A 24284-nucleotide genomic window follows, 5' to 3' on the forward strand; every position below is an offset into this window, starting at 1 on the left:
TGAGATGTTACTTTAAAAAAAAAATGTTTTGCTGTTCTCGCCGAGGTAAAAGCAGTTACTGCTGAGTGATTGCATGGTACGTGTGTATTTGTAACGCCCACCACCTCACCACCACCACCCACCATCCAACCTGAAATCCATCATGTAATTAATTGTTTTCCTGTGACCTCTTCTTACTTATTCGGGAGTCCACGATGCATTGCCTTCAGACGCTATTGTTCTTGTCAGCACTTAAGCAGTACAGCGTAATGTCTGTGACGCTCAAAAGGTCTTTTTGTACAGCAAGATCTCTAGCCATCTCTGCAAAGTCTTTGCAGCTGCAGCCGAACTAGCGTTTATTAGTTTGGCGAAAACAAACAAAAAATGAACTAAAACTGCGATACTACGACTACTACTACTACTACTACTAATACTCAAATACTTCAGGGATTGTTCTGCGTCTATGAATGTAGGACTCTCAGCTACATTTGTAAGACATGGTATTGTATCAATTTCTCTGTATTTTACTCATGGGAAAACCAAAACACTAGTTTCATATTTAAAATATTTAAAAAAAATGGGGGGTACTTTTTCAACTAACACAAAGAGCCTTAACAAAAGGCGGGGCAGCTCAATAAAAAAGTCGACTTTTTAGTTAGTATCATAATATGTTCCGAAATAGTCGCAAAGTTGTACAAAGAACTAAGACCTAAAAAAAAGCTCATACCCAAATCCACAAACTATTTTTTAAACCAAAGCACATTTGAATGATTATGGAACAGTGTGTGGCAAAAAAAATGATACATATGTATTTATCTCATTGTTTACATAAACTTTTACAGTTTTACAGACCTCAGTTGAGGCTCGGCCAGTCATAGGTGTGGTTGTATGTGTTTTTTGCTTTTTCCACAGAGGTTTTGCTGCCAAAACAAAAGCTTCAGCGTCAGCGTCAACCCTGCGGCAGACTACTTCATATTTAAATTGGGGAGGGGGTTGCAGTTTTAGGGGTGCATCGCCCCCCTCTGCCAGCTGGCTTTGGGGTGACCTTGTCCCTCTGCCCTATGAACCGTCTTCAGAAGATGGGATTGGGGGGGATGGGACGGGGGTGGGGGGGGTGTTGCTGTTGCGCGAAGGGCTGGGATGACGTTAGAACTCTCTTAGGCTGCGTTTACACAGGGAGCACAATTCAGGTTTTTTTGCCCAAGTATTGGCAAAAGAGCTGATCTGATTGGTCAAAAGACAAATTAGTGGGAAAATTATCAGAATTTGGGGTGCCTGTGTAAATGCAGCCTTACTGTACCTCGGGACTTTAAAAACATTATTGAAAACTATAGTGACTGGGATTTGTTAATTGCATGTGAGCAGGTCTATTTGCTAGGGTCTTAAAGGAAAGAAACATCCATTTTGAATGTTATATCGTATTTGTGTATCTCTGACCGATATTCTGTGGATTCCCGAGGTCATTTAATGTGTATCTGAGCTATTCACTGTTCAAGCAGGCAGAAATACTGCCGGTATGGATAGTTTTTCATCATATGACGCAAAACTGGAACGGCGAATAGGTCCGATACACATTAGATGACATAGAACATTTCTCAGAGATGCACAAATACGATATAACATTCAGAATGAGTGAATCTTTCCTTTAACTGTGAATGTTCTTGATGTTTCTGCTTATTTGATGTTTGGAAAGGATGATGATGATTTCTTAGCTGCCTGTGTTCTGCCTATTTGTAAAAGCAACACAATCTTATGGCTGGCCTTGCCTCATACAAAGTTGGTGCAAACACTTATTGACAGTGTTCTTTTTTTAATCAAATGTCTATTGTTGTCAGTGATGAATGTATTTATTTCTCTGGTCCTGCACTTGCCTCTGCTAAGACTTTTCTCAGTGTGTGAGACTGAGGTTCAGGCAGGACCCTTTTTGGTTGTATTTTATTTTGAGGATTTCAAGCGGAGAAACAAAAATGAGACACAAAACACACAGTCTGTGAAGTTGTAGACTTTTTTGGGGTGAACAGATTCATTTTTATGTCAAAATGACGATGACGTTTTATGGCATTTTTGTATCTTCTCTCTCAGCTAAAACAAACAACATGTTTTGGGTGTCAAGAGGAGTTACTCACTGTTTGGCTGGACATAGGGGTTTAAACAATTAACTTTAACCCCTTGTGTACCTCTGTTGATGTCTGTCGGGCATTGTGGCTCATCTGTGGGCCATATATTGTATCTCTTCACAAACATCCTCTGCCTGGGTGTTGCCAAGCCACTGCCATTTAGAAAACCTATTCCTCCTCACCAACCTCACCCCTTTCTTTCTCCAAACGATAGAGTCGTCTCTATGATGTACATTTTTTTTTGTCTTAAACCACTCACCACTTATCATTTCTCTTGGACTTTTTGATTTGTTTGTGTCTATAGAGTGTTTTTTTTAAGCCTCTCGGAAGGTCCAGGCGCGCTCATATCGGTTCACATTAATTGCAGTTTACTGTTTCTCTTACCTCATCATTGTAGTGTTTCTGTGCGTTTCAAAAATATAGTGTCATTATGCAGTGTTACAAAGCTTTAAGAAACACTATACAAAGTTCTGGGAATTCAAACCATGATGTTTTCCCTACTCAAAGCTTGTCTGAGTTACCTCTCTTTGTATTACTGTAGTTTCACCCATGCGATTGTCTAGTTTCACCTTTTTCCTCCCTGTTGTTGTTGTCCCCTGTCAATTCACCATGTCCGGTCTGCGCTGTGTCCAATTTACCTAATCAAACTAAACCAAAGCTAGTTTTGAAAATGGCGTCTGGCACACCACAGTGTGTTCTAAAGCCAAGGTGTATCTTTAACCGCTAAGCTTTACTACCACTCGCTATACCCACAATGTAGCTAACCCTACACCAACCGCCCTTTGACCCCATCCTTAGCTTCCGTGACTCTGCGGCTAACGAAGCTAGTGATTGTGATTTCTCCCCATATATCTGTGACTTCAGTGTGTTCCACATATTCGACATCAGTATTTACCTCCAGGGACAAAAAATGATTACCTCAACTCTGTGTTTACATCTCAGCATTTCTGCAGATGCAAATGTATTTTTTACTCGTTTTTTTTATTTTTACCGTCCAGTTGTAACCAAAATATCACTTATTTTTGAAATAGTGTTTGTTAGTCTTGTCAAATGACTCCATGTTGATGGAAAGACATTATTAGCTGCTAAACTAGTACTTGAAAACTTGATTAAAGAAGTTGTCCGTGAAGCAGGTATATCAAGCTTCTCTCGGATCCATGAACAGCCGCTGTTCAATAATGTATCAGGATCCAGGGGCTCAGAGGTTCTGGAATGGACATGTAGGGTCTTTGACTATGAATAATTGAGGGCTAACATTCCCTCCCCCCTTACACACACACACACACACACACACACGCACACGGCCTAATGCCATGACCACCTCTTGCTAGCGGCAGCACCCAGGCTGAGCCCTTCTCTCCACTCCTCTGAGAGCTCGTATTCAGGTCAGAGCTGTCACTACGGCGATGGGGCTCGCTAACTCAGTGTCATAAAAGTGTAATACAGCTGACCTCAGCACTCACAACCTTGCAGTCTTAATATACAGTGGTGAGAAAAATAAACTGTTATTTTATGATCTTTTCATTAAAAGCTTGATCGAAAAGCCAACCCTGTTGTTGTCGTCTGTCTTTAACTGTTGTTGTCTGTGGGCTTGTCTATTTAAAAGTGTGTGTGTCTGTGTTTTTGTGTCTGGGAAGTATGTACTTATGTATATGGACTCAACAAGTGATGGATATGTCCTATAGAGTATATGTACGTCTTTCTGTCTACCTTGAAAATGATCGTTGCCTCAGGGTTTGAGGTTTGTGTGCAGTCCAAGGACCTGTGTGTGTTCACTAGGAGCCATTTCTGAAAGCCCCATTATTGCTTTTGTCTATCTGACATGGAGAGAATGTTGAAATGGCCTACATCTATGACAGTTATGACCTCTCCATGTCAGCTAAGAAGAAGTGGCACATAAAAACCTAGATGAAAGCTAGATCTTTAGCTTCCAATGGAAGCTGCTGCAGTATGTATACCTGGCCTATCTCCGTACACACACACATTATACTTCCCAGGCAGGGTGTGGCTGTCATAGCTGAGGGCTATTTGCTGGTCTATCAGATAAAGCCAGTGGTAGGTTGATGGAAAAGGTGTGGCACATGCTCTTGGCTGCCTGCATGTTGAAAAAAACATGTAATTATGTGTCCACGTATGTATCTAAGGCCATTCACTGAAATCAAATACTCTCTTCTCTTCTACTCTTTCTGTCCCCTCTTGACTTCCATGCCTTCCTTTCTGGCTTTGGCTCTCACCTCTTCTGTTTCACTCTCTCTATCCCACTTTCCCTTCTTCCACCCCGCTTGTTCTCCTACCTTAATTTTTTCAGCTATTTCTTTTTTCCATCTCTCCTTCTCATCCTCTTTCTTTTTGCTCTTCCCTCTTTTAATAAAAGAGGAGAGGGGAGAGCTGGCACTTTTATGGCTGTTGTATATGTGCCGTTTGTAATGTGGTGCCCCTGGAGGTGTCATATGCTAAATAACCCTGAATGGGGTCAGGGAGGAACAATGACTCTGTCGATACCCCTGCACTGTCCTCCAGCTCTCTATCTTGCCCCCACCTAGCACCAGCGCCAAGCTAACACAATGTGTGTGAAGTGGAATGGGTGTGGGGAGGGGGTGGTCGGGCACTCAAGGCTTATACACAAATGATCCTCTGCATGGCAAGTGTGCGCACGTTTGGATCCCAGGCTTTTCATTTTGAGTCATGTTCCCAATTTTCAAGACGATTTCCTAAAACCGTGAAAAGCACCAAACTCTAAATGTTTTTCATTGAGTTTGGTTGAAGTGCAGGTCTAGGATCAGATTGCCCTACCTCCAATTCCGAACATGACCAATAGAGGCATCTACAAATAACTGGCTCAGTATCAGTGTTTTGGGGCAACCTAATCTTCAACGTGTCTCACCAGTGTTCCCATTAGGAGGAAGCTGTGGGAATTAGTGGAATTTCCATGCCCTGCCCAGGTGGGTCAGGGCTTGCCTGTGCTTGTCTGGGAAGGCCTACAGAGGAGCTGCCAGACTGGGGAATGTGAGAGAGATGGCTGCCCTGGGTGGGTAAGGAGATGGATGGCTGTTCAACACTACACTTATGCTGCTTTTCGACTATAACACCAGTGCTACACTAGTGTATTCACCTTTGTGTTATACTAGGGTAATTGTGTTTCCATAGCTAGGGCTGATATTGAGGACATGTGAAGAGCAGAAGCAACAACCTTTGCATAATCAAAACAGTTGCTTTGAGAAAAAGTGTTAAAGTTCACTGTTATGCAAACTTCACTTTTTGGTAGCTGTTCAATAAGCAACTTCGCAAGTCAAATAAGCTCTCATTGGTCCGGCATTCATTAAAAATCCTACAATGTGATTTTCTGGATTTTATTTCCCTATTTTGTATGTCATAGTTGAAGTGTACCTATGATGAAAATTACAGGCCTCTCTCATCTTTTTAAGTGGTAGAACTTGCACTATTGGTGGCTGACTAAATACTTTTTTGCCCCACTGTATATGTGTGTGGAGCTGTACTATGTCCCTCACAACCAACACGTCTTAGTCATAGTCTATGACCTAGCTACACTCTAAATAACCTCTATTGTAACCTGAGATCATTATCCACATCTCTTGCTGGGCATTGGCCAAATTATCATCCTACCTGATTTACAAAGGAATAAAAAGAAGTATGTGGTGTGTGACCTGCATTACTTTTTGACACATTCAACATAAGAAACTCTGCCCACAGTCCAATGAAGTATTGGAAAGATCTAAAGGCAGGTCTGTTTGTGATAGCCCTTTCACAGACTCTCCTTCACGACCAGAAAAACAACCATTCCACTACTGGTGCATCCCAAGCATAATTCAGACTGCAATAACATTCCAGTTAGTCAATAGGTGTATTTTGTATGCAACCTGCATCTGCGGACTTCCTGAAGTAAAAGATCCCAGAAATGTTCCATATGCACAAAATGCATATTTCTCATTTTTTGGGGGGCACAAATTTGTTTACATCCCTGTTAGTGAGTATTTCTCCTTTGCCAAGATAATCCATCCATCTGACAGGTGTGACATATCAATACGCTGATTAAACAGCATGATCATTACACAGGTGCACCTTGTGCTGGGGGCTAAAAAAGGCCAGTCTAAAATGAGCTGTTTTGTCACACAACACAATGCCACAGATGTCTGAAGTTTTGAGGGAGCGTGCAGTTAGCATGCTGACTGCAGTAATGACCAACAGAGCTGTTGCCAGATAATTTAATGTTAATTTCTCTACCATAAGCCACCTCCAACGTTGTTTTAGAGAATTTGGCAGTACATCCAATGGGCCTCACAACTGCAGACCACATGTAGCCACTCCAACCCAGTCCACATCCGGCTTCTTCACCTGCGGGATCGTCTCAGGAGCAAGAAAGTGGCGTGCTGAGAAGTATTTCCGTCTGTGATAAAGCCCTTTGTGGGGGAAAACTCATACTGATTGGCTGGGCCTGGCTCCCTCCCAGGCCCAGCCATGGCTGCACCCCTGGCCAGTCATGTGAAATCGATAGATAAAAAAAAAAAATCACCTTTATTTAACCAGGTAGGCCAGTTGAGAACAATTTCTCATTTACAACTGCGAACTGACCAAGATAAAGCAAAGCAGTGCGACACAAACAACACAGAGTTACACATGGGATAAACAAACGTACAGTAAATAACACATTGGAAAAGTCTAAATACAGTGTGTGCAAATGTAGTAAGATTAGGGAGGTAAGGCAATAAAATAGGCCATAGTGGCGAAATGATTACAATTTAGCAACACCGGAGTGATAGATATGAAGAAGATGAATGTGAAGTAGAGATACTGGGGTGCAAAGGAGCAAAACATAAATAACAATATGGTGAGGAGGTAGTTGGGTTGGCTATTTACAGATGGGCTGTGTACAGATGCATTGATCAGTAAGCTGCTCTGACAGCTGATGCTTAAGGTTAGTGAGGGAGATATAAGACTCCAGCTTCAGTATTTTTTAAAATTCGTTCCAGTCACTGGCAGCAGAGAACTGGAAGGAAAGGTGGCCAAACGAGGAGTTGGCTTTGGGGATGACCAGTGAAATATACCTGCTGGAGCGGGTGCTATGGGTGGGTGCTGCTATGGTGACCATTGAGCTGAGATAAGGCAGGGCTTTACCTAGCAAAACTTATAGATGACCTGGAGCCAGTGGGTTTGGCGACGAATATGACGCAAGGGCCAGCCAACGAGAGCATACAGGTTGCAGTGGTGGATAGTTTATGGGGCTTTGGTGACAAAACGGATGGCACTGAGATAGACTACATCCAATTTGCTGAGTAGAGTGTTGGAGGCTATTTTGTAAATGACATCGCCGAAGTCAAGGATCGGTAGGATGGTCAGTTTTACAAGGGTATGTTTGGCAGCATGAGTGAAGGATGCTTTGTTGCGAAATAGGATGCCGATTCTAGATTTAATTTTGAATTGGAGATACTTAATGTGAGTCTGGAAGGAGGGTTTACAGTCTAACCAGACACCTAGGTATTTGTAGTTGCCCACATATTCTAAGTCAGAACCATCCAGAGTAGTGATGTTGGACGGGCGGGCGGGCAGGTGTGGGCAGCGATCGGTTGAAGAGCATGCATTTAGTTTTACTTGCATTTAAGAGCAGTTGGAGGCCACAGAAGGATGGCATTGAAGCTCGTCTGGAGGTTTATTAACACAGTGTTCTCAGAAGTTCCAGAATTATACAGAATGGTGTCGTCTGCGTAGAGGTGGATCAGAGAATCACCAGCAGCAAGAGCGACATCATTGATGTATACAGAGAAAAGAGTCGGCCCGAGAATTGAACCCTGTGGCACCCCCATAGAGACTGCCAGATGTCCGGACAACAGGCCCTCCCATTTGACACACTGAACTCTGTCTGAGAAGTAGTTGGTGAACCAGCGAGGTAGTCATTTGAGAAACCAAGGCTGTTGAGTCTGCCGATAAGAATGCAGTGATTGACAGAGTCGAAAGCCTTGGCCAGGTCGATGAAGACGGCTGCACAGTATTGTCTTTTATCGATGGCGGTTATGATATTGTTTAGGACCTTGAGCGTGGCTGAGGTGCACCCATGACCGGCTCAGAAACCAGATTGCATAGAGGATAAGGTACGGTGGGATTCGTAATGGTCGGTGATCTGTTTGTTAACTTGGCTTTCGAAGACTTTAGAAAGGCAGGGCAGGATGGATATAGGTCTGTAACAGTTTGGGTCTAGAGTTTCTCCCCCTTTGAAGAGGGGGATGACCACGGCAGCTTTCCAATATTTAGGGATCTCAGACGATACGAACGAGAGGTTGAACAGGCTAGTAGTAGGGGTTGCAACAATTGTGGCGGATAATTTTAGAAAGAGAGGGTCCAAATTGTCTAGCCCGGCTGATTTGTACGGGTCCAGATTTTGCAGCTCTTTCAGAACATCAGCTATCTGGATTTAGGTGAAGGAGAAATGGGGAGGCTTGGGCAAGTTGCTGTGGGGGGTGCAGAGCTGTTGACTGGGGTAGGGGTAGCCAGGTGGAAAGCATGGCCAATCATAGATAAATGCTTATTGAAATTCTCGATTATCATAGATTAATCGGTGGTGACAGTGTTTCCTAGCCTCAGTGCAGTGGGCAGCTGGGAGGAGGTGCTCTTATTCTCCATGGACTTTACAGTGTCCCAGAACTTTTTGAAGTGCTACAGGATGCAAATTTCTGTTTGAAAATGCTAGCCTTTGCTTTCCTAACTGCCTGTGCATATTGGTTCCTGAAAAGTTGCATATCGCGAGGGCTATTCGATGCTAATGCAGTACACCACAGGATGTTTTTGTGCTGGTCAAGGGCAGTCAAGTCTGGTGTGAATCAAGGGCTATATCTGTTCTAGTTCTACATTTTTTGAATGGGGCATGCTTATTTAAGATGTTGAGGAAAGCACTTTTAAAGAATAACCAGGCATCCTCTACTGACGAAATGAGGTCAGTATCCTTCCAGGATACCCGGGCCAGGTCGATAAGAAAGGTCTGCTCGCTGAAGTGTTTTAGGGAGCGTTTGACAGTGAGGAGGGGTGGTCATTTGACCGCGGACCCCTTACGGCCGCAGGCAATGAGGCAGTGATCGCTGAGATCCTGGTTGAAGACAGCAGAGGTGAATTTAAAGGGCAGGTTGGTCAGGATGATATCTATGAGGGTGTCCGTGTTTACGGAATTAGGGTTGTACCTGGTAGGTTCCATGATAATTTGAGATTGAGGGCATCTAGCTTAGATGTAGGTTGGCCGGGGTGTTAAGCATATCCTAGTTTAGGTCACCTAACAGTACAGACTCTGAAGATAAATGGGGGGAAATTAATTCACATATGGTGTCCAGGGCACAGCTGTGGGCTGAGGGTGGTCTATAACAAGCGGCCCACTTTGAGAGACTTATTTCTGGAAAGGTGGATTTTTAAAAGTAGAAACTTGAACTGTTTGGGCACAGACCTGGATAGCATGACAGAACTCTGCAGGCTATCTCTGCAGTAGATTGCAACTCCACCCCCTTTGGCAGTTCTATCTTTGCAAAAAAATGTTGTAGCAGGGGATGGGAATTTCCCAATTTTTGGTAGCCTTCCTATGCCTGGATTCAGACATGGCTTGGACATTAAGGTAGGCGGAGTGTGCTAAAGCAGTGAATAAAACAAACTTAGGGAGGAGGCTTCTGATGTTAACATGCGTGAAACCAAGGCTATTACGGTTACAGAAGTCAACAAATGAGAGCACCTGGGGAATAGAAGTTGAACTGGGGGCTACAGGGCCTGGATTAACCTCTACATCACCAGAAGAACAGAGGAGGAGTAGGATAAGAGTATGGCTAAAGTTCTATAAGAACTGGTTGTCTAGTGTGTTGGGGACAGAGAATAAAAGGAGCATATTTCTTGGTGTGGTAGAATAGATTCAAGACATAGTGTAAAGGATGTGAGTGCAGTGGAGGCAAACCTAGGCGTTGAGTGACGATGTGAGAGGTTTCGTCTCTGGAGGCACCAGTTAAGCCAGGTGAGGTCTCCGCATGTGTGTGGGGTGGAACAAAAGAGCTATCTAAGGCATTTTGTGCAGGACTGAGGGCTCTACAGTGAAAAAAATCAAATAAGAACTAGCCAAGACAGCAGTACGTAGACAAGGCATATTGGCATTAGAGAGAGGCATTAAGCAATCACAGGTGTTGATCAGGAGAGCTAAGACAACAACGTGTAAATTGAGATGAATGGGCCGAGCGGGTCACTTAGGTACATACAGGACCTGAGTTTGAGGCTGGGGCCGACAGGTAAACAAAATGATGTACCATGTTATTGAAACTGTCCAGGGGGCATCAGCTGTGTAGCCGAGTGATCATAGGGTCAAAAAAGCAGTAATAGGTGAGTCAGGGTGCCGTTCGGTAGTTACTGCTATGCTAGATGAGCAGGGGACACATCGTTCAGAAAAGCTAGCTGGCCGGGGCTAGTAGATGTTTCTTTGTTGACATTGTAACAGAATAGCTTGGTGAGACCACATCGGGCATTCACGTCGGCAGTCCAGTTGTGATGGATCGGCTAGGCTCCATGTCAACAATGAAGGGTCCAGGCCAATTGGCAAAGGAGGTATTGTAGCCCTAGAATTAGCTGGTATATGGGCCTAGCTCGAGGCTAGCTCAAGGTTAGCTGGTGCTTGCTTCGGGACAGAGGCGTTAGCTAACAGTAGCCACTCGTTCGCAGCTAGCTAGCTGTGATGATCCGGTGTAATGATCCAGAGAGGCAGGAATCCGGTGATGTGGTAGAGAGAAGCAGTCCGATATGCTTCTCGGTTGATATCGTGCTGTGCAGACTGGCAGGTTTTGTCCGAGCTAAGACTGGCTGATGACCGGGAAAAAGGCGAAGACCGCGAGCCGTGGCTAAAAAAGACCAGTAGCTAGTTAGCTGGCTAGCTACTGATGGAAGTTCCAGTTTTAAGGAATAAAAATAGCAGATCCGTACCACATTGGGTGAGGCGGGTTGTAAGGAAAGTATATTTAGTTCATAGATAGAAAGTAAGATTAAGATATTTATGAAAAAGACTGGCTATTTACACGGGATAAGACACAGAACAAGACAAAGACAAATACACACATCCTACTGCAACGCCATCTTGGATAATGGGCTTAATGAAATTCTTGTAATGTCTCCAGTCATGTAAAATGACTTACAATTGCAGGAAATTATGTTAGAAAAGGCATTTCTGGTCTTCAGGGCTTGAGACTCAAATGTTATGAAACTGGTGATGTCCCTGCCTCAGAACAGCCTCAATTCAACCACGGCATTTACCACGGTAAGGTGACTGAGAATATGGTTGCATACAAACAGTCAATTTATGCCCTCTGTAAGGCAATCAAACAGGCAAAACATCAGTACAGAGAGGAGGTGGAGTCACAATTCAATGGCTCAGATGCGAGACGTAGGTGACAGGGACTCCAGACAATAACGGATTTCAAAGGGAAAACCAGTCACACCGATATCTTGTTCCCGGACAAGCCCCCTCCTGTACTCCCTGCTCACCCATGACTACATGGCCACGCACCCCTCCAACTCAATCATCAAGTTTGCGGATGGCACAACAGCCTGACTATCAACAATGACGAGACAGCCTATAGGGAGGAGGTGAGGGCCCTGGCAGAGTGGTGCCAGGAAAATAAGCTCTCCCTGAACGTCAACAAAACGAAGGAGCTGATTGTGGACTTCAGGAGACAGCAGAGGGGGCACACCCCCATCCACAGTGTGGTGAAGAAGGTGCAACAATGCCTCTTCAACCTCTGGAGGGCGAAGAAATTTGGCTTGGCCCCTAAGACCCTCATACATTTTTACAGATGCACCGTTGAGAGCATCCTGTGGGGTGGTATCACCTTCTTGGCATTCTCTCAACCAGCTTCATGAGCCACCTAGAATGCATTAAAATTTCATTTCCTTCTTGAGGTGTTTGAGCCAATCAGTTGTGTTGTGACAAGGTATACAGAAGATAGCCCTATTTGGTTAAAGACTAAGTCCATATTATGGCAAGAACAGCTTTTGAGCTGTTCTTGAACTTATTTGTAAGCAAAGAGAAATTACATTCCATCATTACTTTAAGACATGAAGGTCAGTCAATCCGGAAAATTTCAAGAACTTTGATCGTTTTTTCAAGTGCAGTCGCAAAAACCACCAAGCGCTATGATGAAATCGCCACAGGAATGGAAGACCCAGAGTTAACTCTGCTGCAGAGGATAAGTTCATTAGAGTTACCAGCCTAAGAAATTGCAGCCCAAATGAATTCTTCACAGAGTTCAAGTAACAGACACATCTCAACATCAACTGTTCAGAGGAGACTGCATTAATAAGGCCTTCGTGGTCAAATTGCTGCAAAGAAACCACTACTAAAGGACACCAATAAGAAAAAGACACTTGCTTTGGCCAAGAAACACAAGCAATGGATATTAAACCAGTGAAAATCTGTCCTTTGGTCTGATGAGTCCAAATTTGAGATTTCTGGTTCCATCCCTCGTGTCTTTGTGAGATGCAGAGTAGGTGAATGGATAATCTCCACGTGTGTGGTTCCCAGGAGGATGATTTGTGATGGTGTGTGCATTGCTGGTGACACTGTCTGTGATTTATTTAGAATTCAAGGCACACTTAACCAGCATGGCTACCACAGCATTCTGCAGAGATACGCCATCCCATCTGGTGCCAAAAATGTGCAAAGCTGTCATCAAGGCAAAGGGTGGTTACTTTGAAGAATCTCAAATATAAAATATATTTTGAATTGTTAAGCACTTTTTTGGTTACTACAGGTGTTAGGTGTTATTTTATAGTTTTGATGTCTTCACTATTATTCTACAATGTAGAAAATAGTAAAAATAAAGAAACACTCTTGAATGAGTAGGTGTGTCCAAACTTTTGACTGGTACTATATATATGTATGTAGGGTAGTGGAACTGTAGGCTTTGTATAGAAGTATCTGATAATATTTAAATCCCTTACATTTTCCCAAGTACAGTTTGTTTTTGTGGACAAGAACAGCCTCAATTCATTGGGGCATGGACTCTACAAGGTGCCGAAAGTGTTCCACAGGATGCTGGCCCATTCTGAACCATTCTTGATACACACAGGAAACTATTGAGCGTGAAAAACCCAGCAGGTTCTTGACACAGTTCTTGACACAAACCGGTGCGCCTGGCACCTACTACCATACGCTGTTCAAGGGCACTTAAATCGTATGTCTTGCCCATTCACCCACTGAATGGCACACATACACAATCCATGTCTCAATTTTCTCAAGGCTTAAAAATCCTTCTTTAACCAGTCTCCTCCCCTTCATCTACACTGATTGAAGTGGATTTAACAAGTGACATCAATAAGGGACCATGGCTTTCACCTGGATTAATCTAAGTCATGCAAAGAGCATATAATGTTTTGTACACTCAGTCTATAGAGATCGCAAGGTTTTATCTGTCCCATTATGGCGTCTGTGACCACACGGACAGCGCCATTGAGGACATTTCCATTTTGAAGTAGTTCTTCTACTACGAGTTGTTAAACCAACTAAAAGGGTGCATACTGCCACCTGTAGTATGTTGTTTGCACAGGTAAAAAGCCACGGTTGTTAACTGCCACTTGCAGTTATGGAATGTTTGCTCACGAGTAGGCTATCATTCATTGGCTGATCCCTCCTGATGACCTGGATGGAATTATCTGATCATTCCTTAACCCATAGGAAGTCCCACCCGGATGACTACTTCAAAATGGTGAAGGTCCTCAATGGCGCTGCCCATGCTGAAACGGGCTTTCGGGGACTAGAGTCCTCTGTACATTTCTATGGTCAACACAGGCTGAGTGGTCAGTAAGATGGTTCACTATTGGTTAACAGACTGAGCTGTCAATAAGATGGTTCACTATTGGTCAACACAGGCTGAGTCAGTTTGAGCCAGTTGCCTTTATAATTGAAGGAAAACTGCTTGACAGCACCAATCATTCGCAAGTAGATGTTTGATATTCGGCTCTTGTGTATAGAGTACATATTTTATGTTGTACTCTCCATCAATTATTGATTGCGGTGTTTAATTAATGCATAAGACCTGAAGCAGCTATCTCTGTGATGGTGTGAGTCAGATCCCACCCCTGGTAGGGCAGACTGAAGTAGAAATGTAGACCCAGCTGTAGCTCATCTCTTCTCTCTTCCTCCCTCCTTCCCTCCATGCCTCAGCTCTCCTGCATGGAGCTCCTGGGGCCATTCCTTCTGACACATGCTCTGCTCTATCAATGCAATCATCCCTCTACAACAGTGCTTCCCAACTCAACAGTACATATTTTTGTTGTGGCCCCGGACAAGCACACATGATTCTATTGGACAAGTTGAGTCAGGTGTTTATCCAGGGCTACAACAAACATGTGTGCTGTTGGGGGTACTCAAGGACCGCAGTTGGGAAACACTGCTCTACATCCATCCAACTATCTCTCTCTCCACTCTCTTGGTGATCCTAGAGGGAGAGTGGAGCATGCCCAAGGGAGGCACTTTCCTGGGCACAAAGATGAAGCACTGCAGGCAGTGTGTTTATCTCTAGCTGGATGATATTTCATTGATTGTGTGTGTGTGTCTGTTGTGGCATTGCACAGTGTTAATTATGTAGCAGTTGAGTCTCCTCATACAGGCCTGATCCTGAGAGATTATTATATAAAAGTTGAGTCCCTCATCAATAAACCAGAGGCATGGATGGGCGGTCACAAACATTCACTGGGTTCTCAGTCCGGAGCTGAGGGCGGATGATGGCTCAAGGTCTTTTTTCAGGCAGAGGTGGCTACAAGGCCGATACACACACATACCCGTCTTGGCCAACGTCACTTTTCTCTCTACACACCACAAACAAGGTCGAAACATACTCCCTCTACCCAACACATATTTAAATACACTTATTTTACACAACACATATTTAAATACACTTATTTTACACACACAGGCACACACATTAATTATCAACATGCCTCTCCTGGCTTTACACATCGCACAAATAAGGCCTTGTGTTACACATAGAAGTTAGATGAAATGTGACACTTTACACAACACTGTCGACGGGGTATATGTTTACTGAACCCCCAAAGCACCCCCTCTAAGACACAACCAGGTGCAGCTTAACCCCCCCCCGTTAGCCCCTTTCATTCAATGCAAAATAAAATACAGTACCTATGTCTCCATCTCTCTCTCTCTCCCTCTCTCCTCTTTCTTCTTTTGTCATACACTTGTTTTCTGTTGTTGCCTGAGGACTCTGGCTGAATTGAACCCATAGTCTGCTGACTCACGGCGCTTGACGGTGAAAGGGAGAGAAAGAGAGGAGGGAGAGAAAAGGCTCAGCAGGTGGTGGGCACCGCCACGAATCTTCAGCCTGCAGACTCCTTTCAGTGGGCACAAAACCGCTAGGCTGCCACAGAGAGGCCCTGCTTTCCATCAGAATATTACCCCTTCATTTCCCCCTTCTTTAAACGCTAAACGGAGGGAACAGGCTTGGGCTGGGATAATGGGATCTTTTCTCTCTCTCTGCTGCCGGGGGTGAAAACGGCAACAATGGAGGCAAAATGATTCAAAGGGAGCATTTTCACCTGCTCTCCTTCTCCCCAGCTATCTGTGTCTTTCAGAGGATGCTAATGCCAGCTAATTTACCAAAAGGTACTGTATTACATTCTCCCTCTCTCTCTCTCTCTCTCTCTCTCACACACTAAATGAAATTGCACAGAAGACCTTCTGCTCTTAGTGAAAGACAGTGGAGGCTATAGTTCATCATCCATCTCAGTAATTGTTGTGGTTATCATCATTAACCTATTTGGATGCTGGCTACAGAAGTGTTTCAGCTGGTTGACTGTCCCAAATAGCACCCTATTCTCTATATAGTGCACTACTTTTGACCAGGACCTAATGCACTATATAGGGGATAGGGTGCCATTTGGGACACAATGTTTCTTTCACTCAATTGAAAAGGCACCTTATTGTTTGCTTCAGGTCTCCAGGGCTCACTTGAGAAAGAGATGTTACAGTTTTTCTCAATTGCTAAAACACAATTTCTGAAACCTTGCTCCATTTCCTGAAAAAATTAAACACAAAACCTCATCTTCAAGCACTATTTACATATCCTCTGACTCCTGTTGCAAATGAAACATTCGCCTCAAAACAGTTTTACCTGTGTTCAAAATCAAACACTGCACTCAAATCATAAACAAATTGATCAAAACGATATACACACTCTAGCAGTCAGTAAACAATACACCGAAAAATAGAAAACACATTGTTCAAAACATACAATTCTCAGGTAGAAGTACATTTTTAATCTAAAAAAATATTCATATTTTTCCGAAATTGTCTTTTGATGAACGAAAACAGGTTCCATCGTAGTAGCTCAAAATGTATCAGAAATTACTACTCTGCTTTGCTCTTTGCAATTTTGTTCTTCCTCCTCCTTGTACCCCTATTTTTACAGTACTGTACCCTGCATCTCACAAACTTGTCCATTGTCTCTGTGATACTGTAATTCTTGTTCTTTGTTGATATGAACCTGCAACCAGTCAAAATCTATTGAGCAGTCAGTACTGTTAATAAATGGAAAGCACAATGTTCAGGGCCATACAATTCATCCATTGTACAGCATACAGCCTACAATGCACTGTACTACAGTATCCATTCTCAGACTTTCTCCTTCCCACCTTCAACAACCTGTTTGCTCTCTGAACTGGCTTATATTGGTTGTGTCGCATCATTTGAAACAGGTTAAATCAATTTTGAGTGGTTGTGTTCAATCAATGACATATGTTCTCTATTTGTATTTGATTGTTGCCACTTGTGCTTACCAGTATGGATGACATGTGCATTAGAGTGCAGAATGTGTTTTGAGAATGAGAATGTGTTTAGAGTTTTGCTGAAAAGTCAAAGTGAGATCTGCAAATTGTGTTTTATCATGTGAAATGGTTTACAGTTTTTTCCAACTGCTTACACAAGTTTTCAAAACGGTCTCCTTTTTTTCAAAACTCTACACACAATTCCCAAAACTGCACACACAAAATGCCTCACATCTCCTTCAAAATGTAACACTGCATTCAAAATGCCATAAACACATGTCAGAATGAAGCATTTGCATCAAATGGCAATGCTTTCATAAAACTACATTTTTGGATATACCATGTAAACACTGTTGTTCTAAATCTAAAGCTCTTTGGTCTTTCATGGGCTTATATCTACATTTCAATACAATGTTCTACAGTGAAAGTAATCAGCTGAGAGGGGTAACAAGTACACTGTAAACACCAATGCAATGTAGAAACAGAAAATATTTATTAGGCCAAACATTACTGTTGTATACAGTAGCATACAACAAAACCATAAACATATGTAAACCAAAAGTATATTCTTTAGAATACAGTAAAGAACACAATTGTGTGTGTGGCGTCCCAAGGGGGCAGTACAGGAATTGGTAGGGGGGGGGGGCAGTTACCAGTGCTAAGCTACGCTTCATCTCTTCTCCGGCCTGAGTCTGGCCACGATACTTCGTCCACATCACAAGATGATGTTTGGCAAGAGAAAACCTGAGGGAAGAATCTCCTAGCATGGCGTATCCAACCTTGGACAGAGGCAACCTCTATGTCCCCACATAGACCATATTTATAATTGCAGTCTCTTGTACATCTGTAAACAAGCATCCTCATCCTCCATGATGTCTTTGCCTTTCCACTCTGTACAGAATTCAAACACAGTATATGCTCAGCATAGGAACTGTAAACAATGAACAAAAAAAGGTAGTACAGCATGATAACCAACCTCATTAATTCAATGCAGTGTAGTAAATGGATGGCTTAGAGTTACAAATGTTTATGCAATACTATGCAGTCATACGTATTTTATGTCAAATCAAATTTTATTTGTCACATACACATGGTTAGCAGATGTTAGTGCGAGTGTAGCGAAATGCTTGTACTTCTAATTCCGACAATGCAGTAATAACCAACAAGTAATCTAGCTAACAATTCCAAAACTACTACCTTATAGACACAAGTGTAAGGGGATAAAGAATATGTACATAAAGATATATGAATGAGTGATGGTACAGAGCGGATTAGGCAAGATACAGTAGATGGTATTGAGTGCAGTATATACATATGAGATGAGTATGTAAACAAAGTGGCATAGTTAAAGTGGCTAGTGATACATGTGTTACATAAGGATGCAGTAGACGATATATATGCAATGATATATACAGTATATACGTATACATATGAGATGAATAATGTAGGGTATGTAAACATTATATTAGGTAGCATCGTTTAATGTGGCTAGTGATATATTTTACATCATTTCCCATCAATTCCCATTATTAAAGTGGCTGGAGTTGAGTCAGTGTGTTGGCAGCAGCCACTCAATGTTAGTGGTGGCTGTTTAACAGTCTGATGGCCTTGAGATAGAAGCTGTTTTTCAGTCTCTCGGTCCCAGCTTTGATGCACCTGTACTGACCTCGCCTTCTGGATGATAGCGGGGTGAACAGGCAGTGGCTCGGGTGGTTGTTGTCCTTGATGATCTTTATGGCCTTCCTGTGACATCGGGTGGTGTAGGTGTCCTGGAGGGCAAGTAGTTTGCCCCCGGTGATGCGTTGTGCAGACCTCACTACCCTCTGGAGAGCCTTACGGTTGTGGGTGGAGCAGTTGCCGTACCAGGCGGTGATACAGCCCGACAGGATGCTCTCGATTGTGCATCTGTAGAAGTTTGTGAGTGCTTTTGGTGACAAGCCGAATTTCTTCAGCCTCCTAAGGTTGAAGAGGCGCTGCTGCGCCTTCTTCACGATGCTGTCTGTATGGGTGGACCAGTTCAGTTTGTCTGTGATGTGTACGCAGAGGAACTTAAAACTTACTACCCTCTCCACTACTGTTCCATCGATGTGGATAGGGGGGTGTTCCCTCTGCTGTTTCCTGAAGTCCACAATCCTTAGTTTTGTTGACGTTGAGTGTGAGGTTATTTTCCTGACACCACACTCCGAGGGCCCTCACCTCCTCCCTGTAGGCCGTCGCGTCGTTGTTGGTAATCAAGCCTACCACTGTTGTGTCGTCCGCAAACTTGATGATTGAGTTGGAGGCGTGCGTGGCCACGCAGTCGTGGGTGAACAGGGAGTACAGGAGAGGGCTCAGAACGCACCCTTGTGGGGCCCCAGTGTTGAGGATCAGCGGGGTGGAGATATTGTTGCCTACCCTCACCACCTGGGGGCGGCCCGTAAGGAAGTCCAGTACCCAGTTGCACAGGGCGGGGTCGAGACCCAGGGTCTCGAGCTTGATGACGAGCTTGGAGGGCACTATGGTGTTGAATGCCGAGCTGTAGTCGATGAACAGCATTCTCACATAGGTATTCCTCTTGTTCAGATGGGTTAGGGCAGTGTGCAGTGTGGTTGAGATTGCATCGTCTGTGGACCTATTTGGGCGGTAAGCAAATTGGAGTGGGTCTAGGGTGTCAGGTAGGATGGAGGTGATATGGTCCTTGACTAGTCTCTCAAAGCACTTCATGATGACGGAAGTGAGTGCTACGGGGCGGTAGTCGTTTAGCTCAGTTACCTTAGCTTTCTTGAGAACAGGAACAATGGTGGCCCTCTTGAAGCATGTGGGAACAACAGACTGGGATAGGGATTGATTGAATATGTCCGTAAACACCCCAGCCAGCTGGTCTGCGCATGCTCTGAGGGCCCGGCTGGGGACGCCGTCTGGGCCTGCAGCCTTGCGAGGGTTGACACGTTTAAATGTTTTCCTCACGTCGGGTGCAGTGAAGGAGAGTCCGCATGTTTTAGTTGCGGGCCGTGTCAGTGGCACTGTATTGTCCTCAAAGCGGGCAAAAAAGTTATTTAGTCTGCCTGGGAGCAAGACATCCTGGTGCTGGTTTTCTTTTTGTAATCCGTGATTGACTGTAGACCCTGCCACATACAGTGCCTTGCGAAAGTATTCGGCCCCCTTGAACTTTGCGACCCTTTGCCACATTTCAGGCTTCAAACATAAAAATATAAAACTGTATTTTTTTGTGAAGAATCAACAACAAGTGGGACACAATCATGAAGTGGAACAACATTTATTGGATATTTCAAACTTTTTTAACAAATCAAAAACTGAAAAATTGGGCGTGCAAAATTATTCAGCTACTTTACTTTCAGTGCAGCAAACTCTCATAAAAAGTGTCGTTTAAAGTTTGCCACAAGCCACCTGGGAGACACACCAAACATGTGGAAGAAGGTGCTCTGGTCAGATGAAACCAAAATTGAACTTTTTGGCAACAATGCAAAACGTTATGTTTGGCGTAAAAGCAACACAGCTCATCACCCTGAACACACCATCCCCACTGTCAAACATGGTGGTGGCAGCATCATGGTTTGGGCCTGCTTTTCTTCAGCATGGACAGGGAAGATGGTTAAAATTGATGGGAAGATGGATGGAGCCAAATACAGGACCATTCTGGAAGAAAACCTGATGGAGTCTGCAAAAGACCTGAGACTGGGACGGAGATTTGTCTTCCAACAAGACAATGATCCAAAACATAAAGCAAAATCTACAATGGAATGGTTCAAAAATAAACATATCCAGGTGTTAGAATGGCCAAGTCAAAGTCCAGACCTGAATCCAATGGAGAATCTGTGGAATTAACTGATTTATGTTTGAAGCCTGAAATGTGGCAAAAGGTCGCAAAGTTCAAGGGGGCCGAATACTTTCGCAAGGCACTGTACCTCTTGTGTCTGAGCCGTTGAATTGAGATTCTACTTTGTCTCTATACTGACGCTTAGCTTGTTTGATTGCCTTGCGGAGGGAATAGTTACACTGTTTGTATTCGGCCATGTTTCCAGTCACCTTGCCCTGATTAAAAGCAACCACGGTTTGACCATGAGAGAGGCTGGACTGAGAGTCCAGCACAATTTGAGTCGATTTACAGTGGCGTCCTTAATTCGAACCTTCAGAAATGAGAACAGGTATGCAACTATCTAATGACTATTTTAGCATTACAGTAATGTTCTGTAAAATACGTATGACTTCATAGTATTGCATAAACATTTGTAACTCTAAGCCATCCATTTACTGCACTGCATTGAATGAATACGGTTGGTTATCATGCTGTACTACATTTTTTTGTACATTGTTTACAGTTCCTATGCTGAACACATACTGTGTTTGAATTCGGTACAGTGTGGAAAGGCAAAGACATCATGGAGGACGAGGAAACTTGTTTACAGATGTACAAGAGACTGCAATTATAAATATGGTCTGTGGGGACATAGAGGTTGCCTCTGTCCAATGTTGGATACGCCATGCTAGGAGATTCTTTCCTCAATGTTTGGCAAGAGAAAACCTATCTTGTGATGTGGACAAAGTATCGTGGCCAGACTAAGGCCGGAGAAGAGATGAAGCGTAGCTTAGCACTGGTGACTGCCCCCCCCCCACCAATTCCTGGACTGCCCCCTTGGGACCCCACACACACAATTGTGTTCTTTACTGTATTCTAAAGAATATACTTTTGGTTTACATATGTTTATGGTTTTGTTGTATGCTACTGTATACAACAGTAATGTTTGGCCTAATAAATATTTTCTGTTTCTACATTGCATTGGTGTTTACAGTGTACTTGTTATCCCTCTCAGCCGATTACTTTCACTGTAGAACATTGTATTGAAATGTAGATATAAGCCTATGAAAGACCAAAGAGCTTTAGATTTAGAACAACAGTGTTTACATGGTATATCCAAAAATGTAGTATTATGAAAGCAATGTTTGCCATTTGATGCAAATGCTTCATTCTGACATGTGTTTATGGCATTTTGAATGCAGTGTTACATTTTGAAGGAGATGTGAGGCATTTTGCATTTTGTGTGTGCAGTTTTGGGAATTGTGTGTAGAGTTTTGAAAAAAAGGAGACAGTTTTGAAAACTTGTGTAAGCAGTTGGAAAAAACTGTAAGCTATTAGTGTTTGCACATGTGAGGAGTGTGTGTGTGACCCGGTGAATAAGTTTAGCATTTTGATTGGTTGTATTTGGAAAAGGAAAGCAAGTCACTTCCTGTTAGATTTTTGTGTTTTAGGTTGAGAATTGTGTGTAGTATTTTGAAAAAAGTGTTTTATGCAATTGACAACTGAGTCAAAGGCTGAGAAATAGCTCATGATTTTTCACATTTGGTGTGTAGTTTTGCACTTTGAGTGAGAGGTTTCAAAAATCGTGTGACATGAAAAGATTGTGTGTAAGCAGTTGGAAAAAACTGTAAGGTAATTGACAACAGACTGCATAATTAGCTACTACATGAGTCCAGGCAACTGAGAACTTTGTTCAGCCAATGGGTTTTAGTGTTTTAGCAATTGAGAAAAACTGCAATACCATTGTGACTTACCTGGGTAAATAAAGGATAAATACAAATAAAAACTAGATGGTAATTGTCCATTAAATTGTTCGACTTGCTTTAACTCTTTAAAAGTATTTTTGTGGCAGTGGAAGAAGAATAAAATGTTTTACTTGAAGGGCAACTCCACCACTTTTCAACATCATATTCATTATCTCCAGCACCAAACCAGTGTCTACTTGTGGTTAGAGCATTGGGCCAGTAACCGGAAGGATGCTGGATCGAATCCCCAAGCTGACAAGGTAGAAATATGTTGTTCTGCCCCTGAGCAAGGCAATTAACCCACTGTTCCGAAACGTGGATGTTGATTAAGGGCAGCCCCTGTCGTGGAGATATTCGGTCAATCATATTTCACAAATACCGGAGCCTGTGAGTTCAAATAGACTTTAATTACAACATATTAAAAGTAGAGCTGGTTCATGAATATAACTAACTTTCCAATCTAGGCACAGACTTCTTATAAATTTTTCCTCATTATCATCATTTTCCTCACACCCATTAGTAACTCCTCTTAATGCAACCGCTGTGTCAGACTTCAAAAACACTTTACGGAAAAAGCATAATCTGAGAACGGCGCTAAGAACCCAAAACAGCCAGAGGAATATCTGCCATTTTGGAATCAACAAAGTTAGAAACAACACCATAAATATTCACTTACCTTTGATGATCTTCATCAGAAGGCACTCCCAGGAATCTCAGTTCGACAATAAATGACTGATTTGTTCCATAAAGTTACAGCATTTATGTCCAAATAGCCACTTGTTGTTAGCGTGTTCAGCCCAGTAAATCCATCTTCATGAGGCGCAGGCACTTCATCCAGACAGAAACTCGAAAAGTTCCGTTACAGTCCTTTAGAAACATGACAAACGATGTATGGAATCAATCTTTAGGATGTTTTTAACATAAAACATTAATAATGTTCCAACCGGAGAATTCCTTTGTCTTCAAGCGTGCGTGCGTCATGAGACCAAGGCACTATGCCAGACCACTGACTCAAAGAGGTCTCATGAGCCCCTCCTTTACAGTAGAATCCTCATTCACGTTTTTAAAGACGGTTGACATCTAGTGGAAGCCGTAGGAAGTGCAACTTTATCCATATCTCAATGTGTATTCCCGGTAGCCCAGGCTTTGAAAAACTACAAACCTCAGATGTCCTACTTCCTGGTTGGTTTTGTCTCAGGTTTTCGCCTGCCATATTAGTTATGTTATACTCACAGACATCATTCAAACAGTTTTAGAAACTTCAGAGTGTTTCCTATTCAATACTAATAATAATATGCATATATTAGCATCCGGGACAGAATAGGAGTTCACTCTGGGCACGCTATTCATCCAAAAGTGAAATGCTGCCCCCTATCCCAAAATGTTAAATGTTTACCATAGTGTCTAAAATGCCACCACTATCACTTTTATTCTCACCATAATCTAGGTATGTGTCATGTTCAATTTACTTAGAATTGGCCCTATATTTTACACAGCCACCTGTCCTCTCCTATGAGCTATCTCTATCAATGCACAAGGCAAGACCTAGATGCAGACTCAGGATTGTTATTAATCCAAAGGGGTAGGCAAGAGAATGGTCGTGGACAGGCAAAAAGGTCAAAACCAGATCAGAGTCCAGGAGGTACAGAGTGGCAGACAGGCTCATGGTCAAGGCAGGCAGAATGGTCAGGCAGGTGGGTACAAAGTCCAGAAACAGGCAAGGGTCAAAACCAGGAGGACTAGAAAAAGGAGAATGCAAAAAGCAGGAGAACGGGGAAAACCGCTGGTTGACTTGGAAACATACAAGACGAACTGGCACAGAGACCCAGGAAATACAGGGATAAATACACT

The sequence above is a fragment of the Oncorhynchus tshawytscha genome, linkage group LG04 (assembly GCF_018296145.1).
Source record: "Oncorhynchus tshawytscha isolate Ot180627B linkage group LG04, Otsh_v2.0, whole genome shotgun sequence".
In the NCBI taxonomy this organism is placed as follows: domain Eukaryota; kingdom Metazoa; phylum Chordata; class Actinopteri; order Salmoniformes; family Salmonidae; genus Oncorhynchus; species Oncorhynchus tshawytscha.